This window comes from Manis javanica, chromosome 17 (assembly GCF_040802235.1).
Source record: "Manis javanica isolate MJ-LG chromosome 17, MJ_LKY, whole genome shotgun sequence".
Lineage (NCBI taxonomy): Eukaryota > Metazoa > Chordata > Mammalia > Pholidota > Manidae > Manis > Manis javanica.
Window position 1 is genome coordinate 45,532,597 of NC_133172.1, and position 15,247 is coordinate 45,547,843.

The following is a 15,247-nucleotide window of genomic DNA, read 5'->3' on the forward strand; positions in this document are numbered from 1 at the left end:
TCTTTTTTTTAGGACTCCTTTAAATCAGCACACACATGCCAAGCACACAGCTGAGACTCAATCAGTATTTGATGGAATGAGAGGCAACACCTAATGCTTAAGTCCTCAGATGTGTTGTGGTTCTAGAAAATCCTTTCCCTAACCATTCGTCCACCATCCCCAATCCCTGGGAGTTAATGAGGAGCAGAGGCTCTGTTAGCTGCATCATTTATAGCTTCTACAGCACCAACTGCATGATCATTTGCAGGTGCTGTAAACCATGAACACAGAGACCCAGACTTAAAGTTTGAGGGACATCACCAATCACAGGATATAAGAGCCAAATGGAAACTCAGCAGTGAGTAATCTGGTGATTGTTCTGTGTTTGGCAGACCGGGTAGTTTCCAGGTACTCCAAAGGCTACTACAGTAGCTATAGTAGGTGAGGGCATTTGGGGAGTGGTTCTGAGATGCCCAACTCTTCCTCCTTCTTCTGTTTAATCCACAGGTCTGTTTCCTCCATTTTATACCTATTAGGGTTGGGATAAGATTTTATTTACAATAATTTGCATGAAATTCAGTCAAGATAGAAAACATAGAAATAATGAATCTGGGAGTTACATGACTCCTTCGAATTTTTACAGAACATCATTCTGAACAACTGTGCATGTTAAGTAAGACACTGACAGATGTACACAACTACAGATAGATGACCAGTGACTGAACGCACACTTGCCGTGAACAGATTACATATCAGGAAGTGGGGGTTCAAGGCTTTGGAAAGAGGGGGATATTAAAATAGTACTGGGACATGCTTTCAAGGGAGGCAGAGGCCTTTCTAGCCTCAAGGATCCCTCACTAGAACTTGGCCTTCTGATAGCTCTGACCATTCATTCCTCTGTTTCTTTCACTTATTCAGTTATTACGTAGCACCAGTCTTCTTGCAGAGATAAACACATAGAACTAGGGACTACGTGGCTGCAAGACAGAAAAAGAGAGGGAGGGAGGGAAGGAGAAAAGAAGATAAATAGGGAAAGAGGGAGGGAAGAAAGTTGGATATGGTATCTTCAAGGTAAAGCAAGCCAGGGAGTGGGGGTCCTGAAGTTTCCTGTCTTCCCTTTCTTCCTCAACACACAGCGGGCCGAGGTTTATCCAGAGCAAATGCAGAGTCATAGAAGAGGCCAGTGGGTGAGAAGAATGAAAGGAGCCCCAGAATAAGCCATGACTAAAGAGGAAAGGAGCATAATTGGATTTATGAGACTTCTATTTTTAGTGGCCTAAAGAAGATTCTCTCCAGTGACCTTGCCAAACGATGGTGTAAACAGACTTAATGAAAGCTCTCCTAACCTTCTCATCCAAGTCGGCTCATTCCCAGATCGCTTCTGCAGATGCACCCCCTAACACCCTGTAACCTCGTGAATGCACTAATCCTACCAGGTTTGACCTGAAAGTGAGCAGATGGATTGATTTCAACAGTTTTCCTCCTTTCCAGTTGTTTTCTTTGTGAAGAAATTAAAGACCAGGATAGCCTTCCTGAGCAGTTAATTTTACATTTTTATTGCTTTCGTTGTTCCATTTTCCAGTTAAATGCCATCCATTTAACTGACATGAGAAAAATGCTTCTTGCGATTAGGAAAGATGCTCGCTTTGAAAGCCATCCTAATTATTTAATGATATAAAAAAAATAGCAAAAGAACCAAAAACATTCTAAGACGGACTAATTCTAGGTTTCTCTCTGCATGTTTTAAGTGCTCTTTTTTTCATTACAGAAAGAGAACATTCATGCTTTAGCGAACTGACTCCTGAGGAAAAACTGACATGAAGAATAGGACCATCTTTTATGATCCCTTCTATCTCACCCAGATTCCCAGAAAGAGTTACAGCCTTCTATCCACATCAAGCCAGCATTGCCTTGTAGTAGGAGAATGTCTAAGTAAGACACAGTGCACACCCTGTGTGCATCTATCATGGAAGAGCCGTCCTTCCCCTCGAGTTGTAATTATGAGAATTGTAAAGCAAGGTGGAAAAATAGTTTGGAATATTTCATCATGGTTCACTATGAAACACAATCTTTACTCTAATTATGATCATGTAAAACTATTCCCGACTCAGTTGAGTACTGGAAGGAAGGAAAAAAATAAGAATTAATGAGTCAGAGGGAATGAACCATGGGTGATTTTTTCCCCCTCTTCTTCCTCATTTCTCACATATTTAAAAAAATGATCTGTCCTAGATGCAAATTTATAATTTTAAGTAGTCTCACCATAAAACTGGAAGCGTCTCTTCTGCAAGGTGGATACCTGTGCTGGCCACACCCAAAGCGAGCTAGTGGTCAGAGAACGGAACGCCTGCCATCACTTTTCTGTGCAGCCAAAACGAACAAACAAAACACTACTCTGCCCCAAGATATCAAAAGAATCAGCCGATTTATTCTGAAATAGAAGCAGGAAACAGTTTACGATCCTAAATGACCAAATCATCAAAGTGTCAAATTAAACACTGATACCATCAATTTGATTCTAAAATATTCTCTGGTGTGGGAGAATCCAAGAAGGGACGTCAGCAAACTACCAAATAGTTAACATGAGAAGGCTATCCCTGGAGGCTCCCTTCGTTCCATGCAGTCCACTCACCTGGCACACCCTGCTAATCACCTGCAGTGCCCCTGGGACTGTGCTGGGGATTAGAGACTCAGTGATGAATAGAATTAGACTCTTGCTCTTAATAAGCTTGTATCATAATCTAAATTTGGCTGCTCTTACCTCAAGCCTGGATAGAATTACCTGGACGATCTCTTGAGATCTGCCACCTACCCAGAAGAAATTGGGCAGTGACAAGGGAATGTGCTGTGACCAACACAACCAGCCTGCACATCAAGGGTGCTGAGTTCAAGCCCAGACCCTGATGCTCGTGTGACTGTGGGAAAATCCCTTTGCCACTCAGCACCTCAGTTTCCCCATCTAACAGGTGAGGAAGCTGAAGGTCTTAGCTTGAAATTCCATTATTCTGTGAGGCAACAGACTCATTGGTATTCAGAGTTTTCAGAGACTTCGAACTAACTTACAAAGTTTAAGCAGCAATGTATTGCATACTTGAAAGTTGCTAAGAGAATAAAAGTCTTAAAAGTTCTCATTACTAGAAAAAATTTTAACTATGTGAGGTGATTGATGTTAACTAATGGTGGAAATCATTTTGCAATATACATATATCAAATCATTATGTTTATACCTTGGACTAATACTATATTAAATCTCAATTGGAACTCAGTAAAACTGGGGGGATGGGATAAACCAGAGGCTATAGAGCATGGAAAGGACCCAGGGCCCTCTTCTGCCCATAGAACCAAACACCTACCCAGTAGGAAAGAGGAGGAAGGAATGTAGGGTGTTGGTGACTATAATCTCCATGGGAAAGTTTTGAGTCCGACAGTCCTGGGTTCAAATCCTGCCTCTGGATTCAGTGTGTGACTTGAGCAAGTGACTCAGCTTTGTGTCTATTTCCTCTCCTGAAAACTAGCATCTCTCAGGCCTGATTCACAGGGGCTGCTGTGGAGATGGCATGTGAGAGGCACTCTGCGCTACTCTACTCAGAAGGTGCTCAATAAATTTTACCCAAATTAAAATGCTGAGTTAACATGAATATCGTAGATGGGAAACTCCTGCGAAGACAATCTTGTTCACTTTCTATTCCCAGCACCTGGCGTAGGTCAGTCATGGAGGAGGTGCTCAATAAATAAATAAATGTTCACTGATCAGCTCATATTGATTGGAAGCTCTAATTGGCAATTTATATACATATGATTAATTAAAACTGAGAACACAGATTGGTTATTACTTTATAAATACAGTGTGGGGGAGTATCTTTCAAAGTACAATGTATGATGGTGATGGAAAAGTCACAGACACTGGGATACTGACAAAGTGAACCTCCTGCATGGCTTTGGAAATCAGCAGAGCCAAAAGTCAGTGCCTGAGTCATGGCCCAGCAATGCTGCAACTTGTGAGCGAGTTCTGTCCCACTAACTGTCCCAACTGAGCTCTTCATTCATTGAGCAAACAGTTCAAAAGTCCTTTGAGTAACTCTGTGGTGCCCTTTGGCAGGCAAGAGACAAACAGAGCTGACACGAAGAGCAGGATGTGAGAATCCATGCTCCAGAGAAAGTACTCCAAGTAGAAAGCGAAAGGAGATGGATGCAGGGAACCAACAAGCCCATTAACTATTCTGCACAAGCCACATGACTGCTGTCCAGCAGCAAAGACCCAGCACAGTGACAGAAAATGTCAGCCTTCATTTAGGCAGCTCCAAGACACACACACACACACACACACACACACACACACTCTCCGGGGACACAGAAATGACTCTAAAGTAATAGAGTCCACTTTGAATCCCAGTGAATAAAGCGTTATGATTCATTTATTATGACGAGAAGGGGTAACACAGTGGCGCTCTGTAACTAGGTCAGGCACCAATTGGTAGTCAACTCCACAGACCCAGGAAGATTTAATGAGGAGGAGACCAGACAAAGACAGAAGATGGAAATAATGCCACAAGCACATGTCCCCAGACACCACAATCTGGCAATGGGGTGCATTCCATGCCATTTCTCTCAGATACACCAGGACTTCTGGAAACTCCTAACACAGAACCTGCCATTGGGTGCCACAGTTCTGGCAGTAACCCAGTCGAAATTAAAAACAAACCCTGAATCGGACGGAGATAGCAATGTCAGTAGCAAAACAGAAACAGCAACTGCGTACAGGGGTGCAGAGTGGACAGCTGCACAGCGCGCGCACTACCAGGCTAAAGCTGTGCCCACCAAAGCCAGTCCCCTTTGCCGGGATCTCGGTGCCACCATTCCCTTCCCTCGTCACTGGCACCTGCACTCAGCTGGCAGAAGGAGAGACCAGGCTTGTTAAATCCAGTGCCTACTCACTCCACTGTCGCAAAGGTCACAAAACAGCAAACAGCTGGCCTCCTGCAGTCTTCCCTGTGCGTAAGGATCCAGTCTTGGCAATGCCATAGAGATGCCTTCCCTCTTTGCTCTTAGGGCATCTCCTGTGGGGACACCAAAGGCTACAGGACCCAGAGAGGGTGTGGCCCAGCTTTGTTTTGGACCGCCTAGAGCAGGGGCCTCCCAGGACAGAGAGGCAGCCCTAGTCCCAGGCACTGCTGGCAGCCCTATGAATGCGCCACTGTGGTAAGACACACACCCACTGCTAATGAGTCTCTCCCAGAAACAAGCCAGGGAGGCAAGTGCAGGAGCTGCTGCAAAACAGAGCCAAGCAAAAGGCCAAGACAAGGGTGGGGCGGGGCCATGCAGGCCCACCTAGGCTCGCTGCTATTCCCCGCACAGCAGGAGGATCCCTGGCATTTCTCTTGCTGGGAACTAAAAACATTTCTATTACCCTCCCGCCCCAGTTAAAAATAAAGTGGCAGACAAAATGTTATGGGTATTTCTAAAAGGCAACCACCATCATCTATTACTCTTATTTCATTGATCTAAGGAGCATTTTCACATAAGACAAGTAAAAAGGGACAGATTTTCAGAATAAAAACACTGGCCAGCCTAATACACATTAAAGAAAGCAGGCAGGCACGAGTTTTGCTTTATAACTTTGAATCCCAGGTACATTCCTTTTACACTATTTTACTGTAGATTTGTGCAGCAGTAAAGAGAGAAGACGCTGGGGCGAGTTGGCAGGGTCTGATTTCTACCTCCAGTTACTAGTTGGATAACCTTAGACAAGTTACCTATCCCCTGTAGACCTCCATCTCCTCATCTCTAAAATGGAGAGGAAAACAGTACCTCCTTCACAGGGTCCTTGTAAAAATTAAATAGGTTAATTCACGTAATGCATTTAGCATACAGCAAGCACTCGATGAATGCTACCTACCTAAGTCGTTACCACCATCATTAGTATGATGTACGTTCCGCAGTCAAACCGAATTTGGAGCTTCAATGTTCAGGTGATAATGCTACATTCCTTGTGTGCAACCACAGTGATTGAAAATCCAATAAAAAAGAAGTATGCAGACCAAAATGCAAACAGCTCTTTCTGCAATTTCACTTTCTGCATATTCAGAGTATTTAGAGCAAACAAGAAACTAAAGCTCCCCGCCTTCCTCCAGCAGTTTCTCTGACCCTCTACCCCAAGGATCCAGAAAGGAGAAGACTGCAGATGTCCAGGCACCTTTGTATTTTTAAAAAAATATATCTTATCTATTGCACAAAATATTGCTGGGTTTTTTTTGACACTTTAAAATTTGGCAGCCCTGTGAATGTGCTCCTCATTGCTCATCTTAGTTCTGGCCCTGGCTGGGAGGTAAGGCCTCCTCTTTCCCAGCACTTCTGGTAACAGCTCTTCCCCAGCTCTGTGTGCAAGTCACCTGAGACCTCATTAAAATGCAGATTCTGCTCCAGCAGGCCTGGGGCAGGGGGCTGAGGTCCTGCATATCTAGTAAGTGGCCAGGGGATGGCTGTGCTGCTTCTGGGATATGGGAGACAGGGGAGAGGAAGCCAATACCTGAGTTTCATTTTGGTGTCTCTTTGATGGCCTGGTTGTTTTCAGACAACCTGGAAACTCTTTCATTATTCATGGGAACTGCTGTTGTTAAATCGACAGTGAAGTCCTTGGACCCAGAGGCAGGGAACACTTGTTGTTTTGTTTTGTTCTAAATCAAGCAAATAGAATAAAGCAAATACCCAGTGACTCCTGGTGACTGCCCTTTGGGAACTTCATTTAACTTTCTATTTCCCTTGCTGCTTTGCCTGGCTGCAGAAGCAGGGGCAGGAATATCACAGAGGAAGGGGCTGTGCATCGGTTAGCACTGCAAAAATGTCCAGGCTCCAAAGGGAACAAGCTGCTGATGAGAATCGTAAAACTTGCCAGTCCAATACAGCTGAAATACCTGTTTTTCCCTGCCTTTCAGTAAGACTCCATGGAGGAGCAAGAGTGCAGAGCTTGGGACCTAGGTACCAGGGGTTCAGATGAAGGTTCCAACACTTACTAGCTGTGTGACCTCAGGCAAGTGACAACCTCTCTGAACCTTAGTTTCTCTATCTAGAATGTGGTGTCTACCCTAAAGGATTGTTGCTGTAAGACAAATTCATATGTATACATGTGTGATATATGAACAATAACATTACTTTTCCCAAAGTCCACAAAAAGCATCTAAGAAATAGAACAGTAATAAGAAGTTCCCATAGATGTACCCTTGTTTTTTTGTAATTTTCCCTTATATTTCCCAGTCCAAGCCATTCTTAGAATGCATGTGTATGTGTGCGTGTGTGAGGTGGGGGGAGTGTATTAAAAACGGCAGTTCTTCTTTAAAACCCCTTCCTAATCACTGTATAGAATAGTGCAAAAATTATTAGGGAAATATTAAATCACTTTCCATCCTTAGGTGGAAGATATGGTCGATATTTTTTATTAAAATGCCTGTACCTGGGAATGTCATCATGTAGGAAAGAAGCATCCATAAACACACACACACACACACACACACACACACACACTTTCACATTTTCCTCCCTCTCATCCCACAACCCTCTAGCACAGGGCACTGTGTCCTACCCATGGTGGGTCCTGGAAAATATGAGCATACTTATTCCATGGAAGAAAAAGCTGTGTGGCTGGTCATCTGCTCATCTCTCCACCATTTGTGGGTGTGCATTGCCAGACTGGTCTGCCAGTCTGATGAGATGAAAGGGACAGGGAAAAGAAGATGGGATGGGGAGAAATGGCTATGGGCCATAGCTTTCATTTTCACTGTGGCATGGGACAGGATATCTCAGCAAGAGACAGCAACTGAGGCAGAGGATTATAGGAATCCACATGTGACAGGGGCCTTTCATACAACACTGTCCAAAAGCCTTTTCCCCACTCTCCATTGGGGTGAGGGGGCCTCTTCATCAATCCTACTTATGGGAGCATCTGTGCCCCGGCCATGTAAACAAGCCCCTCAGCTCTCATTCAAGCTTTGTTGCAAATTTTCCTCTTCTGGACCCTATTGCTCCAGGCTGTGGGCCACTGCAAAGAACCCTTCTTCTTTTAGGGATTTCTCTGTCTAAACAGGATTTATGATGATCCCTTGGCAAGGATCTTTGAATCACTGGCTTTCACAGTATAGAAAAAGAGTATTTCAGGAGAATCTACCTCTAACAAGCAATACAGCCCTCGAGATTTATCTGTTTTGATGGAACAGGCTCAGCCTCATACTCCCAGGATACTGCCCCTGGATAAGGGGCTATTGCAAAGCCAGCATAGACGACATGGTATTGAAAGGACCAGCGCTGTCCCAGAGAGCTGTGTGACCTTGGGACAGCAGTTTAACCTTTCTGCAAAAGCTGTCTCATGTATAAAGTATAAATGATTAAGTCTTCTTCCTGGGGCTGTCATAAAGGTTAAATTGTTACTGTGAGATAATTCATATATACATATTATAACAATAACATTACTTTTCTCAAAGTAAAATAAACAAACAACAACAACAAAAAAAAAACAGCCTAGAAGTTGAACACTAATAAGAAGCCCAAGGGATGTACCCTTGTTTGTAATTTTCCCCCAGTGTAATCTAGTACCTGGTGTACCTTATACCTGCTTTATGGGTGGGGCACAATACAAAATGCCTACGATATTTGGTAAAAGAGGTGTGATAAGAAGGAAATGGCACTGACGGCCCAGTGCCCCGCCTTTGGGAAGGGCTACAGGTTGCTGGTCCCAGGTAGAATGAGACAGAGTAGGCCCGTGCCTCTGAGAGTTTGCCAATGAGCTGCCTTCCCCCTGAGAGGTACAGGTGTTTCAGCTAGAGGAGCACAAATCCTGCCCAGTCACTCCAGCACCTGTTAAGCTCAAATTTCGTTTGTACCAATTCTAGACGATTTTCTTTGATTTATCTCCTACAAACCCCTCTTCCAATTCCTGCATCCCAGCTTGAAAGGCTTGTCTGCCTTTTTTTTGTTCTTTTCTCTTTCACCGGTGATGCTCACAGACCAAAGAGAAACCCTCCCTCTCTGAGGCTCACGGAGCTGCTTTCCCACGTGTTGAAGCCATCAATAACCCCCACCAGTGGCTCACAGCCTGAACAAAACAGAGGTTGGGTAGAGAAAAAGACAGAGACAAAAATAGCTCGCTTTGATCCAGTTCATCCTGGGATTGTGTGGCATTTCAAATCCTACAGACACTTGGAAGGAGAGCTCTGGTCAACTGCATTTTTTTTTGAGGGGCAACTAAAACTCAAGAGAATCAACTCCCCGAAAGGCATCGAGGGAGGATCAGGGGCATAAAGGGAACCCACATCTGCTTGACTGCACATTCCATACACTTTCCATTGTGCCATGTTATTTCTAAGTGGAAAAATACCCCGTAGGCTCTCATTCCTAAGCAAACAGTCCATAAAAAGGTCACAAAGAAGTAACGGCGCTGTCAGGTGTGACTTCAGGCTCCACCACCCCAGCATAGGAACACCTGAAAATCACTTAATCTCTCTAAAGGTCATTTGTCTCATTTAAAAAAAAAGAGGGCATAAGATTCTTTATTGATGATTACATATAGATAAAATGAGAGAATGGAGCAAAGTGTCTGGCACAATGTAGAAACCATTACACATTGCTATCTCCCTTCACGGTTCCAGAGAATTTTTTTATTATTATTATAAGGCACCTGTGACAGAAAACTTAAAATTTAATGTAAAGAGAACAATTAATAACAATGGGATTGAGGATTTTGCATAGCCTAATTATATAAGTGGTACTCTAATGCAAAAACCCAATGGTAACTGAGAAAAGAAAAAGGAAAAATCAAATTGACAGATGCGACATTTCACCCACACAGTCTCTTAACCTGTTTCTTGTAGTCAAGACAATGAAAAAGTGAATTATGAAGTGCTACAGAAGGTAACGTACAGGTTTACAATCAACACAATATGCTTATAGGAGGAAATCCTTTTAAATTAAATATTAAGTCATTACACAGCTACAGAACTCAGCAATATCAAGTTTTGCAAGTATTTGATGGAATACATAAAACAGCTTTAACATCATGTAGTTTGCTATTCTCTTCATCTGCAAGACTTTTTCTTACCTCTTCCTATCAAGGATAAAGCAGACTCTTCTCAAATATTTTCGCTTCAATTTCTGTTAGCCAGAAATGCATCTGTACCTTCTCTGTGTGCTTAACACCAGCGTTGACTTCATTCGCAGATATGGAAACACAGAGATGTTTAGTTGAAGTGTTTCTGAAGCAGAAGGTGGCAATTATGCTGATGCTCTGATTCTCGGACTATAATCACTTGCTCTAGCAATCCCCACCCCACCCCCAGGAGGAACATTATCACTGAAAGCAAATTATGGCATCATCTGTTCAATCTTCCAGGAATTTCTTTCATCTGTACATACATATATGTACACACACACACATGCACACATGTGTACATATATTCTGACATTATATAAAAGTCACAGACCTCTCCCTCACACTGATAGTGAAATTCTGAGAGCTAAATCTGTGATGCTGTTTGTCTGTAAGACTTTACAGTTTCTTCCCTTCACTCTGCTGCTTTTCATGTGTAGAAAAACAATTCACAGATCCCTACTAGTGAGTAAATATACATGCATTTATTAAGCTCAAATTCTCTGCCTTCTGCTTGAGATATGTGATATATTAGTGCTTCCGGTGGCAGCAGGCTCATTTACTTTATCAGTGGTGACAGAATATCTTCATATCAGCATCGGCAAAGACACTACTTCATATTATGCCATTACTCTAATAAAGGCCTGGAGAGTCCCCAGAGGAAACCACGAAGTAGCCCATTAAAACACGGTTGAAAAAAATCCCTTCACCCTGGGGGAATATATTTCTTTTCCAGAACTTTCCAGAAACTTCATGGGATGGTGTTATCAATCTCAAAATATAACTAATTGTAATCTAATAGACATTCTGATCAAAAAGTCATCAAGCATTTATCAGTCTCTGCTTGCTGCTGAACTTCACACTAGAAATCATGAGACAGGGTAAGAAACAGAGTGGGATCCTGGAAACAGCAACTCAGATCCTCATAGCACCGGGGAAGGAACAAAGCAGAGCTAATACCATTTGGAGAGCTTGTGGCAGAGGATGAGCTAGAACCCAGAGCTGCTGACTGCCTGACATTATGTATTATCCAGCTGTTCTTTGTCTCCAAGCTTAACAGTGATTTCCAAAGGAACACCAACCGTCTGTGAAAAGTGACACCCCCCCAGGGCAACATGCCTGTGTTATTCCTAGACTAGGAGTATTCTGAGTCATGAGATGTTACAGAAGTAGGCAACTCTATGAATTCTGACAAAACATTTTGTGTGCAGGGGCATTTTGAAATTCACTTATGTAACAACTATTAATAAACATGTCTTGTATATTAGGTACTGGGGATACAATGGCATATACAGTAGACCCCCTTACTGTCTGCATAAAGCTTGTAATCTAATTAGTGATTATTAATAAATAACAGGTAAGACACAATAGCTGCTATAGGATAGTGGGTCAGAAAAGCCTTCCAACAGATTTACTTGAGTGGGAAGCCCTGAAGGATAGGAAAGAGTAAGTGATGGGAAAATAAATAGTATTTTTAAGTATGTTAATTTTTTTTTCCTACCTTGGTTTCCTTTGAATTTTTATCACGGAGCATACAATGACTTTTTACTCCCAGGATGTTTTCTGGAAAGTATGTATACATATGTTTATATGTGTGCTTTGACTTTGATAATTTCAATGAAATTTATTTTACCCTGTGTGTGTACATGTTTTCCAATCAGTATTCTTCAGCTGTAAGCCTCCCAGATTCTATGATTAGGTTTTGATGCTTAAAGCCCTTAGCATAGCCTGAAAGTGGAAGCCTTTCACAGCCCGGTATCTCTCACCTTTCTTGATTTAGTTGAGCCCTCTGCCCTGCAGAGAGCGTGGTCCAGTCACAATAGATCAATTTCATTCTTTCAACATGCCAGGTATGTTTATGCTTCTGTCATTTGTACAACGCATGTTCCTGAAAGTCCTGAAATGGCCTTCCTTCCCTTATCCACAAGGCAAATTACATCTCAGTCTTTAAACTCCATCTCTTTTCTCCAGCTTTCTCGGCCTGACTTATCAAGTGGAATTAATTGATCAACCTCCTGGAAACCTTTCTTTCTTTATTGATATTTTTCTAATTACCAGATAATGCATACTCGGTGTCAAAATTTTGGAAATAAAATGTGTAATTGAGAAAATAAACATTGTCTTCCACTATTTTACCCCTATTTTTAAACATAATTGAGATCTTTTTCTATTGCACCTGACTTTCCCCCTACTGAACATTCTTTGGGAACCCTGCTTATAATGGTAGCATAATTGTCTGTCAGGATGTACAATGAACTATATAGCCATTCAACCCCCTACTATCTGGCTACTTGGTAGCTTAACATTTTTTCTGTTGTAACTAACAATGCAGCAAACTTAATTGTACATTAATCTCGTCCACATACCTGCTGATTCGCTTGGATGCTTAGAGGTAAAATTGCTGGGTCCAAAGAGTGAGATTTAAACCTTTATGTATATATTGCAGGCTATTTTCCAGAAAAGTTGTTTTAATTAACATGCCCACATGCATTATAATGGAATGCCCATTATACTCCCTGGGTCCCATTATGGTAACAAACCCACCACCCACAGATTTTTTGCTTAAAGGTACAAAAGCCTTATTGTTTGAATTTCACTCTCTTTGAATAGTAACACAATTGAATTCTCCATGTAAGTGTGTGTAGGGAGGGTGTATGTGTGTGGTGTGTACAGTGTGTATGGTTAGGTCTTTCCCCTCTTTTCCATTGGGGTGACAGTATTTTCCTTATCCATTTGCAAGACTTTTTAAAAAAACATTACAATACTTCCTTAGGTCATCTCTGTTTTGAGTATTTCACAGATTTTCTCTTTAGAAATAATTTCACTTATGGTATTTTTGATGTATAGAAGTTGGCAGTTTAATTTGTCTATTTTTTTTCTCTATGATTTTTTTCCTTTATGGTTGTTTCTTCACATGCCTGGCTCCCTGATGTACCATGACCTCCATTAGGACAGGTGTCCTACTTTATTCATCTTTGTGTCTCCAGCATTTTATGGAAGGGCAGTGCCCGGAATAGAATCATCACTCAATAAATTCTTGTCAGATTGTATTGTATTGTATTTTCTTAGTAAAAGTCATCTCTCAAATGATTTGCTTTTATATATTAAAATGCAAATGTTTATAATTTATATATATAGTATATTTAATATTGAATAATACCATATTTATATGCCTCTATATTCAATATTTCAATATTTATCTTAAATATTTAAGTTGGTCTATCAAACCACACATTCTGAAAATTCTATAAAAATTTAATGGTATTCCAAGGATAAGCCATTCAGTGAAATGGTAACGATAGAATGGCTCACACAAGATATGTAGGGAGTATAGGCTGTTGATTGCAATGCAATAAGGTCCATTAAAATGGTGGATTACTTTCGTTGTTTATCGAAGTGGAATGTTATTTGTCAGTATCAAAAACCAGAACATACCAAAAGGACCCTGAATTTTTGTGTGTGTTCTTCATACCACAGAGAGGTCGTATCACTCAGAAATCCTCACTCTGAATATATTCTGAAATAAAACAATGTCTATTTCAAATATGTATAGTTTATTGATGTGTTCTGAAATCAATTTGTGTTGAAAACATAGATGTGCCTTGCGGCACAAAAAGAACAGACTCAAGGAAATGTCATACAAAGTCTACATTGCACAATGTCTACATACCCAAAAGGGAAGGGAGCGAAAGAAAGAGCAGATGCTCACAAGCCACTCCAGTCCATGCACCATGCCCAGTGCTTACTATTTCATTCCGAGTTTGCCTAATCATCTCTCACCTTCCCACCTGGACGAGGTTCCACTCAGAGGCTCTAGATAGGAGATTCCAAGCCCTAGAGGAAACTATAGTAAAGTCCACTCACATCCTTTTCAGGGGAGCCTGGCTTCCTGAGCAATGCCAGGTCACATTCCTCCCAGGGACACCCTGGCATCTGGTCAGGTGCAGGGCTCAGCTGAGCTCTGTCTGCCCGGGTAACAACTAGGAAGCTCACCCTTTAACAGGTAAGAGCTGTGCAGAGAGGAAAGAGCAAGGACCCAGGCACTGTGCTGCCTGTAAGACTGGGTAAACTAGAGAGCCCCTCATGGTAAGAGAGGGAGCGGCTGGTTAGGAACAAGTGCCAAGCAGTGTCTGAGCACAGATAAGGAGCAGGAAAACCATATTACTGTCCATTCACAGAAGTCAGACTGGATACCTGATACTCCACTTTCCCCTCAAATTCACACCAAAGGCATGGCTCTGCTCTCTCTTGACTCAACCCAAATGTAAAATGTAAAGTCCAGATTCAACTGAATTCCAGGAAAAAGTGGACAGAATTATTTATTTGCTAATAAACTTCTAGCATCTTCTTATATCCATCCATTTAGTCACTCGTTCATTCATTCATTCATTCATTCATTCATTCATTCATTCAAAGCTTAGCACCTAATTAAAGGCAGGATGCACAATGGATAGCGGAATGGATTTTAGCAACAGGAAAGTCTGAGTTGAAGTCTAGAGCCAACCCATCATAGGTTGGAAACTTTGAATAGGTGACATCACTCTGTAAGCTTTATTTTCTTTTCCTATGACACAGGATTAGGGCACTGCAGGGGGATCAGATGAGAAGGCCTATGAGGGGCGCTACATGGTCAAGCTTGGCACAGAGAAAGTGCTCCTTAAATATAAGGTACTCATATAATAGGAAAGAGCACTGTAGATGTGGAGTGAACAGTCTCCCATGAGCACTGTTTCCAAATGACTTGATCCTTGAAAACAGCTATGTGAGATCTTACTTTCATCTGTTTTGACAATGAAGACAGTGAAGCACAAAACCTCTGAGTGTCTTGCTTGAATTACCCCACAGCCACCCCCCAGATTTAGCAGCTGGATCCAGGTTTGTCTTACTGCAAAGCCTGTGCTCATTCCAAGATACAGGGCTGCCTGCTTCAAACCGAGGCAGTGAAATGAAGAAGACCTAGACAGTGTTGCTTTCCGTGCTCACTGACTGTGGAAGAGGATGACATGGGAACCAATTAAAACCAATTACTATGCCCAACATGGTAAGTTTCATGCTGAGGCTGAATAGCTTGGGAGAAGTGGCTGATCCCAGGAGATGGCACGCTGGTCCTGACTCATTTGGTAAGTTGGGTTTTTT

At 42.1% G+C, this 15,247-nt stretch overlaps 1 protein-coding gene across 4 annotated transcripts in view; it reads right to left on the reverse strand.

The window, feature by feature from the left end:
- The window catches only part of CDH11 (cadherin 11), a 142,059-nt gene that overhangs the window by 93,833 nt on the left and 32,979 nt on the right, over window positions 1-15,247 (reverse strand). For 2 of the 4 annotated variants that reach the window (XM_037025416.2, XM_073225445.1), the window contains exon 1: window positions 4,915-5,059. The exons of the other annotated variants lie outside the window; for them this stretch is intronic. The gene's annotated coding sequence lies outside the window, so the exon portion shown is untranslated. Of the gene's footprint in view, window positions 1-4,914; window positions 5,060-15,247 lie in introns of those variants that run through there. 4 annotated transcript variants of the gene reach the window in all.